Here is a 9,803-nt window from a genome sequence, read left to right on the forward strand (position 1 = left end):
CTCCCATTGTTCTAGTTTCTTCCCTGCCTATCAAGGCAAGTCAGCCTCTTTTTCCTGAATCTTCCCTGCCACTCTCTCCCTGGACCAATCCCTGATTCAAACACCCACTTGGAAATCCTCTAATCTATGACGCCCCATTGGGCCCTGTGACCTTTCTCTCTCCTCCCCCTACCCTGACTGGTCCCACACTACTGATGTAATCCCCTTGTTCTACCCTTGAAGTTTCTCTATTGGTTTTTTTTTTTTTTTTTTTTGTATCTGCCCCCTGGTTTGTGATAGTATTTTAACCCATGCACTGAGGTGCTTAGGGCCCTTTTGACCTGTCCCCTTCATCTGGAATAAACTCGTCCCTGTGGAACCTCAGAACAGAGAGCCTTCTCCTTTCTCCTTCGCCCAGTCCCTGACATTGCTGATTCTGCTGGCTCTTCAGGTCCAGCTGCGGGCAGAACCCAGTTCCCAGCTGTTCCCCACTCCTGGCACAGTGCCGGAGTGCCAACAGAGGTAGCCGGGACTCCAGTGGGCTATGTCACCAACACAATGTACTCTCATCTTGCTTTACCCCAGTACAGGATTCCCTTTCCCAAATCTTGACTGGATGAACAAGCCGGCAGAAAGGAAGAGGAAGATGCCCCAGAACACCCAGGCAGGTGAGGACAAAGTCACTGCCCTTTTCCTCCTCTCTCCATCTCCCAGCCCAGCACCACCCCCGGCTGCAGGACAGCCCCGCTGCCAGCATTATCCTTCCGGGGACAGATTGAAGATATCTCTTTCCCCTTCTCCTGGCTTGGAGACAAATCCCATCCTCTCCTTGTCCCTCCTCCCCCAGAAAAGGAGCTGAGGATGTAGACCAAGAAGGACAAATCCCCATGGCAGAACCTCGTGCAAGAGGCTGTTTTGAGCAGCTCCACAGTGCAAGAATCCAATGGGGAAGAAGATTCCCAGAGATCTTGCTCAAGGAGGAGTTCCAAACCCAGCTCAGGGTGCTCCAAGGAGGAAAGACCCACCCTATGCCAGGATGGCAGCCGGCGATCCAGCTGGAGCTCGGACCTGGTGGTGTATGAGCAGCTTCATGAAAGAGAGAAGCCCTACAAATGCTTAGAATGTGAAAAGAGCTTCAGCTGGAGCTGCAGCCTGATCCGCCATCGGAAAATCCATATTGGGGAACAGCCCTATGAGTGTGAGGCACATAGGAAGAGTTTAATCCAGAGCTCCAATCTGATCTTTCACCAGATGATCCACCCACGAGCACATCCACACTGGGAGACAACCTATAATTGTCTGGAGAGTGGGAAGAGCTTCTCCTGGCCATCATCCTTGACCAACACCAACAAACCCACCAATAAGGGAAGCCCTGTAACTGCCCCCACTGCACAATGAGCTTTGTCCTCTGCTCCAATTTCATCCCCCATCAGAGGACCCATTTTGGGAAGAGACCTGGTGGCTCACTTTCCCCAAGATCCACATTGGGAAGACACCTGTCCCTTTGCTTGCACCTGGCAATGATGCAAGGTGGGACCAAAGAACACGAGAGTCTGGCCATGTCCCCATCATTATCTTTGATTCCACCTTGCATCATTGCCAGAGACTAAGAAAGGAGCTCTCTCTCTTCCCATAGGAGAAGGGTGACCTTTCCAGGTAGGAGAAAATACATGGCCTGGAAGAGCTGGGTCAGTGTTGTCACAGTTTTCCCTGTAAGTCGTTTCTTTGTCTTATTCCTTCTGTTCTCAATATTGTTGTGATTCCCAGTAACAACTTCCTATCCCAGCCTGGGATCTTTGCCTCTTGTGCCTTCACAAAACAAAACAGGGCCACTGTTTATGCTGCCGGAGCCCTGATCAGTTACCAGGAGGCATTTCTGCTCATCCACGCTGTAGCACTGTGGACTCAATTGAAATTTTGGTATTACTGCAGCTGAATGAGCCTTTGCCCCTGTTTATGCCTGGGCTGATTCCTATCCTTTCCTTTTCATAATTCACCAAACAACAACAGAAGTAATGTAACAATGGCAGCTGAAAATAATTGAAGAAGAGGGAAAAAATCCCCTAGAAATAATTTTGTCAAACCAGAAACAGAATCAACCTTAGTCAAGGATGTGCTGCCCAACCCGGCAGCACAAGCTCCACCAACAGACATGAATATAAAACATGTTTGACACCATAAATGTGTGTGCTGTCATAAACTGCTTTTCCAAAGTGATTTCAACTTCATTTGAGGATTGAAACACATTCATGCTTCAGCACCTGATGTATGAGCTGGGCGCACTAGGCAGCTGAGCTGCTTTGGGCAGCCAGAAATAAGACAAACTTTCTCAGCAGTATTTGGTTTGCTTTCTCTTTAATTTCTTCCCATGCGAGAGGAGACGAACTTCAGACTTACAGCTCCAAGAATATTTGAATTTTAACCACCTCGTAATTCACCTTATCTGGCTTTTTGTACAACCTGGTCTTATAAAACAGATGGATTTTTATTTATTTACTCTGGGAGATAAGAACAGCTCAATAGCTGCCCCAATGTTTCATTTTTTCAAACAAAATCATATATAAAACAAATTACATCTGAGAAAGCCAATCAGAGTCAAAACAAGTTGCTGCATTGTTCAGTGAACATAAGCTAATTTTCAGAACTAAACCACAAAGTTGGGAATGTGAGTAAAGGTGTGAAATTGTTATAAAATGAATTGGCAAATTCCGTAAGTTCATGATTAAGCATCACAGATAGATCAAAAGGAGAATATCTTTCTTAATCATCACCATATGATCAAAAGATGTTTAAGTCCTGGGTTGCCAATGAATTTTTTTAAAAGAAGTTGCATTTATCATCATGCTTCAGGAGAAAATAAAAATTGTCATGTTTGCAATTCAGGTAAAGTATATTTTTGAAACGAAACATTTCGGTGCTATTTCTTTGGTTTTTAAACTAGTCCTGTAACTTGGAGATCCTGCTATTTCACAGCTCTTAGCTCACAATATTTTACTCTAATGGAAGTAAGTTTGACTTGAGACTGTAAGACTGTTAGCTATTACAGTTTGTTGGTTTGGGTTTTTGTTGAACACATTTCTAGTAAGGCCACTTTTCTTTGCAACATCTTGCTTTTAATTCTGACACTTCTACCACACCCCCTCCTGTAGATGCACAAACACATGCACAGATAGATGTAAGGCAATCCAAAATTCAAACCCCAGTTAAGGAATTACAGATTTTGGGCCAGGATGTGGAAGCACTACAACATAGCCCTGTAGACATAGACATGAACGATGTGTTGTAAACTCCATGTCAACAGACATGTGACTCTTAGGCAAAAATAATCTTTATATTGAATTTTCTAGAATTTATGGAGCAATGACTTTAACGTGGGAAGTAGCTAAGCAGGACGTTCTGATAGGCTTAAGGAGTCTCGACCCACAACTGCAGAAAGAAATTCACTTCTAAATATAACTGAAAGTGAGATTAAAACACAAAGGAGGTTACATGTTGAGAATTCAAAGCGATAATACAACTTTTTTTTTTTTTTTCATGAAAGATGAAAGAAAAGGAAATAGAAAATTAGGGAAATGCCAAGAAAAAATATGAGAAGCACAGGAAAGGGGTTACTACCACCATGGCTCCAGCCCTGGTTTCTCTGTCAGCTGTGGCCCCAGGCAGCCAGACCAGCAAGGTGGGGCAGGAAAAGCCTCATAGGAGCAGCCAGGACAGCAAAGGACAGCAATGACAGCAAAGACTCCTGACACTTTGTAGACACTGTGCCATGTTGGGCACTTGTTTATTTAGGGATGTCTTGCTTTTTAAGGACAGATGGTAGCAATGGCACATGCACCACGAGCACCCTCAGGACAATGGCACATCCAGCATGTCCCTCATGAACTCCCTCATGATCTCTGCTCCCTTGAGGAGTCGCTGAGGTCCATCATGTGTCCAGCTCTGCAGGACAACTGAACAAACTACCCAGAGCTGGGGGAAAGTGCTGCAAACAGCACCAGCACCAGCTCCCTTGGAGCAGGAGAAACACGTGTAGCTGATCCTGAGTCAGTGCAAAGTGCTGTTGGGTGGTTTGAACCCAACAGCAGAACCTTGACTCGGCACCGTGTAGAAGATGTCCCCTTGTCTGGTTTTGTTTTGTTGGCTGTTTGCTCCCACTGTTGACACTGAGCTGCTGTGGCTGAGGCTGAGACATCCCTCCTACCTTCTCAGCAGCAGGCCCTGTCCAGAACTGTACAAAATATGAGAAAAGCAGCTGGGAAGAACAATGCATGGAATCCTACAGCTCAGGAGCTCTTATGTCAGAGCCCTGCCTGTGCCTTCTGTTTGTCAGCACCTCCTTCTCTATGCACACAGTAGTGACTGGTGAAGGTCTTTTTTGCCTAAGAGCTCTTGAGAACCAAATGCTCTGCTGGGATTCTCACAATCTGTTAAGTTCATTGCAGGGAAACAGAAAAGCAAGGGCAGGGTAGCAGATCAGCTGGAAGCTGGTCACTCCCTGCAAAGGGCTTGTGTGTGATGTGGGAACATCACATGCACGGATGGGCAAGAAGGGTAAATGTGCTCAGGTTGCTGCAGGTGAGGTTTAGGCTCATCTCAAGGGCAGTCAAGGGTGGTGAGCACTGGAAGATCCAGCTCCAGTCCCCATCCATTTCAGTGATGTCTGCAGCCTGGATCCAGAACACCCTGGGGGGCTCCTGTGGCTGGCTTTGCACTCAGGTGAGGATAAGAGGCCGTCTGAAGACCCTCACTCATTTCTCTGCCGATTGCCATGAGAAGGAACTCCCTTCTCCCACTGCAGTTCCGGCTTGGAGAAGGCAACAGTGCTGGTGCAGCCACTGCACTGTCATGTTGGCTGTTCCAAAGGAGCCTGGCAAGAACTTGGCAAGGACTTGGCAAGGATTTGGCGAAGACCCAGCGTGGACCCAGCACAGAGTGGCCTACTGCAATTCCTGCTTCTCTCTCCATCCTTAAGCCAAATGAGCTGTTGGGGTGACTCTGGTTGTTTCTCACTGCAGACCCCTCATCTCCCTCGTTACCACCATGACAGACGGAGATCAAGAACCCTCTCCGCAAGGACTGAGACTGAGACCCCTGCCATAGGGAGTGGAGGGATGGAGGGAATGGTGGTGTGACCACTATTGACATGACCTGTTCTTCTCCAGTAACTTCAATGGACTTATTCTTTATTGTGTTCATCCTCCTTGGGGGTTTCAGTGGACTCACCTGTTCTCCCACAGCAGTTTCAATAAACTCTTATTGTTCTGTATGTTCTCCCCTTTTTCCTCAGTGGACTATAAGTGGACCCCTGGGTTAGGTAGGACATTGGAGACTTTCCCCACCACACTAAGATGGATCCCCATCATCTGGACCAGTGAGGATCTCACCTGTGTCAATAGCTATTCCCATCCTCCTCTTTTCTCTCTCTCTTCTTCTATTTCCTCTCTGATCCCAATATCACATGTATTCTTTTGGCCCCTAATAAAGGTGAGTTTGTTGTGATTAAACTGATGGTGCCCTGCTGTTTGCCTTTTTTGCACTTTTGGGATTGGTCAACGAACCATCACAACACCCCGCTATGGGCAGATCGTGACACCAGGAGCCGCTGAGGCCGGCAGTGGGCACCAAGGCTGGGGCTCGTGGGCCGGGAGGCGGCTCTGGGGGCTGTGACACGCCAGGGCATGGGTCACAGTGGGAGCTGTGAGCAGGGGCACTTGGCAGCTGAGTGACATGGTTCTGCTGGCTGTGACATCACAGAGGACAGGTGACACAGGCTCCTGTGTCCAGGGGCAGCACAGGGCAGTTGGATCCTGGCAGCCAGTGAGTGCACATGCAGGGGGAATGCTGGGCTGGATGGGAGCTGGGAAAGGTGCCCTGGGGGTTTAAAGCCAGAATGGGAGCTGGGACCCTCAGGGTAGGGCACTGTCCTCTGAGCTGGGGGAAGAGGAGCTTGGAGATGTCAGCGGGGCAGGTGCCCAGAGAGGCTTTGGGGACATTGCAGGTGTCGCCAGCCCCCTGCTCCCTCCCAGCCAGACATGCTGAACTCTCTTTCTTGCACCAGGCCATGTCTCCAACACTGACCTTCCTTCTGGCCCTGTTAGCCACCCATGCTGGAATGAAGGTGAATCAAGAAATTGAAATTAATGAAGTCAGTTGTATGCTGGAGCGTGAAGAATATTTGCATCAAGAGATGATGCGGCTCCTGCAGGAGATTGAGGGGAGCAGTGGCACCATGGAAGCCCTGCTCCGCTCTGTGATGGAAAAGCAGTGGCTTCTTTTCATCAGTGCAGCAGTCCTGGCTCAGGTTCTTGCTATGGGCTGCTGGCTGGTCAGGAGAAGAAAGCGTGGCTCTGCCAGCAGGAGGAGGCAGGAGGGATCCAGCAGGAAGGAGAAGGTCAGTGAACATGAGAAGGTCAAGGGTATAGGCAGGGTGGCAGCACTGTGGCTGTGCCCAGCCCATCACCAGTGGGCACATCCAGGATAAGGCAGGAGTGGGCTGTCAGCAGCCTGATCTAGGTCAGAATGTCCCTGCTCGTTGCTGTGGGGTCACAGTGGACAGCCTGTAAGGGTCACTCCCAAGCTCAGCTGTTCTGTGATTCTGCAGCAGGGCCTGCCCAGCACAAAGGTGCTGTAGGAGCTGGTGGACGATCTTCTCAGCGTCTGCCGAGTGCTGTCCCGGAGAAACTTCATGCCGGAGCTGCACCCGGCCACCGGGACAGACACCAGCCCCACCTGCAGCGCCCAGGAGAACAGCAGCACCTACCGCACGCTGGTCATCCTGCGGCCACCGCCCGGCCACTCCTTCAGCCCGGAGAGCAGGAAATGGCCGCCAGCCGAGCGCATCCGCGTGGGGCTGGAGTGCCTGTGCTCCGGGGAGCAGCTGCTGGGGCACACGTGCTTGCTCCACGCCTCTGGTGGCCAGCTGCCCAGCGACCAGGAGTGGTACCTGATGGACACCCTCTGCACGGGCTCCTACTTGGACCCAGAGAAAGTCACCCGCTGGGTGCAGATGTTGGTGGCGTCGGCCTGGCTGCTCCTGCCGCACTCGCGCCGTTTGCAGCTGCCGGCGCTGCCCTGCGGCAAGTCCTGCAGGTTCTGGCTGAGCGGCGCCTCTGGCCTGCACCGCAGCATCGAGATGGTTCTGGCCGTGCAGCAAGGCAGCTCCTGTGCCTGCCTGAGCCTTGAGTAGGCAGCAGCCGTCTCTGCCAGCAGCACTGTGCGGGCCACAGAGCTGCCACCTCTCCGTCTCACTGCCACGATGGCTGTGCTCTTGAGGTGACAGCACTGCAACCAAACAGGAATTGAGGAAGGTGAAGTCAATCATTCCTCATGGGACATTTTTTGTGTTCTGTTAGGATTCTTTAGTTCCTTTATTATGAACTCTGAAGAAGATAGCCAAGTGAAAATACTTATAAAATCTCCCAAGGCAGAGCTGGGAAGGTTAACATGATTTCAAACATGTCAAAAGTTTTGTTAAGGAAAATTATACATCCATAGGAGGTTTTCCTACAGTTTTGTATTCTTAAAAAAATAAAATTCAATGATCCAACAAACATTTGGTCTACCATCAAGTCAGGAAGAGGAAGGAGGAGCTGGGTTGGAAGAGTGCCATGTGCATGAGTTTGGGCAAAGCTGGTTTACCACGAGGTTGGTGCGGCAATAGGATATATAAGGGTGACTGTCCCTTTTTCTTTATTCAGTCCCTTGTTGCAGTTCAATAAACCTTTTAAAATTTTAAGAAGTGAGGCGTTGTTTCTCACAATGCATAAAGCTGATGCAATATCAGGTGTATAAAAGGTGGAGCCACCATTTTGTTCACGAGCCTTTAGCATTTTGCCACACACCCAGCGGTGTCCCTTTTGCTTTGCTGATCTTTTTATTGTTCTCAATAAAAGGTGTAAAATTCATTCCCACTTGGGGTCTGGGTCATTTATAACAAGCAGCAGGCAGAAGCCCTCAGCCGTGCCTGTGCCTCAAGGGCAGGAGCACAACGGAAATGAACAGTGCTAATATCTTTATTAATGTTCAGCTCGTTATTAAAAAGATCAGCTGGGCAGGGGACCAACACAGAGCTCAGCCGCGCTGTTGTAGCTTTCCCAGGTAGCCAAAGGGTGAGGAGGTGTGGAGAATCTGTCACTGAAGTCCAGGGCAGCAGCTGTCCCCTCTCCTTTCCTCATGGTAACACCAGGGAAATCTGCCTCTTTGTTCCTGGTTCGCACAGCTCATTCCAGTCTAATCTTCCGTAGGTGATGGTGACAGGTCAAACATTGATCAGGGGATGTGTTTCCCTCTTCCTCAGCTAGGGCACCTGTCTAGCCCCCTCTGCTATGTTTAGTTCTCCATTTAGAGGTGTCTTTATCCCCCAAAACACGTCCCATAGTTCCACCGGTTGCCCTATTTGCATCTTATTACTAGAATGGCAAGTGGGTGATGGGGGTGAGGTGGGGGGGAGGTGGGGGAAGTGATCTCCACGTAGTTTAGAGAAAACAAACATAGAAATTAGATAATTAACATGTAAATATCAGTACTCAGCTAGAGCCAGCAGTCATCCTAGTATTGCCATGGGAGCCAGGAAGGCTCTTTTGTTCATTACAACAGCCAGGAGCTGGCGAGAGGGGCAGCTCGCCCACCTGGCCCTAGCAGGAGCTGCTCACCTCTGAGGCTCCGGCGCTTCCCAAAGAGAAGGGCCCGGCTCCCAGGACACCCTGGAGCCCTGCAGTGAGTGGAGCCACCGGTGCTGTAAAGACAGTGCAGCCAGCACAGGTTGAGGAGAAAGAGATGAGGCTCTTTCTGTGCCACGCTGTGTTAGAGGGAATGCCGCGGGAGACAAGACTCATGATATCATGATCATCAAGTCTCAGTTTATTGTGACAGATTACACAGTTTATATATGTTCATTAATTAGCTCATACATATTGCAAAAGCCAAGCTCATGATTGGTTGCTATGTGACTTGTACTATTATCTTAAAAGTATCTTTATGATCGATACATGCCTGTCCAGCTGGCCTTGCAGTTAGAACAGCTTAGTACTCCTTTGTTCTTCTCTATCTACTTCTACATACCAAGCAGTTTCAATATCCTGCTTTCTGCACACCATCTACTCTTCAGGGCCATGTGAACTTTGCAGCAGTCACATAGCCCTCTCTATTTGGATTAATTTTACAGTATCATGTCCCTTGTCGTTCAACCATTCCTCTGTCAGGCTCTCTTCATCTCCCCCGTTTTCCTTTTGTACAAGAAGGTGTGCATTCAGCATTTTCTGCAAAAGCTGCTGCATCAAGCCTTGCAAGCAATTAAACACACAGGGCAAAACAAGCAAAAGTATCACAATTATGCTTAGAACTATTATGCCGTATTTGATAATGTCTCTTAACTATGGTCCGATCCCCAATCCTTTTAGCTATCTTTTTAAACCTAATCTATCCTCTACCTTTAACTGTTGAGTTAGCTTGGTCAATTTTCGTATTTGCTTATGGATAGATGTAGCGTGATCAGATAAGTTCATACAGCACATTCCTTCAAATTCTTCACAACTATGACCTTGGACTAGAAGAAGTAAATTAGTGGCAGCTGTTCTGTTTTGCAGAACTGCATGACAGATACTACCTATATTTGTGGCAAGCTCACTTAACATTTTAGATGAAATATTAATTTATTTTTCTGTCCAGTAGGCTAGGATTTTTAATTGTGTGAGAGCTTGCACTGAAGCAACTCGTGGGGTGAAAAATGAGGTTAGTATTACGGAAGTGCACCTCACTTCATATTTCTCATGGTTTTGATTGTTCTGTTTAACATGAAAGGAACAAACTTAATTCTAAATACAAAC

At 48.4% G+C, this 9,803-nt stretch overlaps 1 pseudogene; it reads left to right on the forward strand.

Moving 5' to 3' along the window:
• Positions 1-595: 595 nt before the first annotated feature.
• Positions 596-7,165, forward strand: LOC146763722 (inositol 1,4,5-trisphosphate receptor-interacting protein-like 1; annotated as a pseudogene).
• Positions 7,166-9,803: the final 2,638 nt, after the last annotated feature.

Source organism: Lonchura striata, chromosome Z, assembly GCF_050655825.1.
Source record: "Lonchura striata isolate lonStrDom1 chromosome Z, ASM5065582v1, whole genome shotgun sequence".
Classification (NCBI taxonomy): domain Eukaryota; kingdom Metazoa; phylum Chordata; class Aves; order Passeriformes; family Estrildidae; genus Lonchura; species Lonchura striata.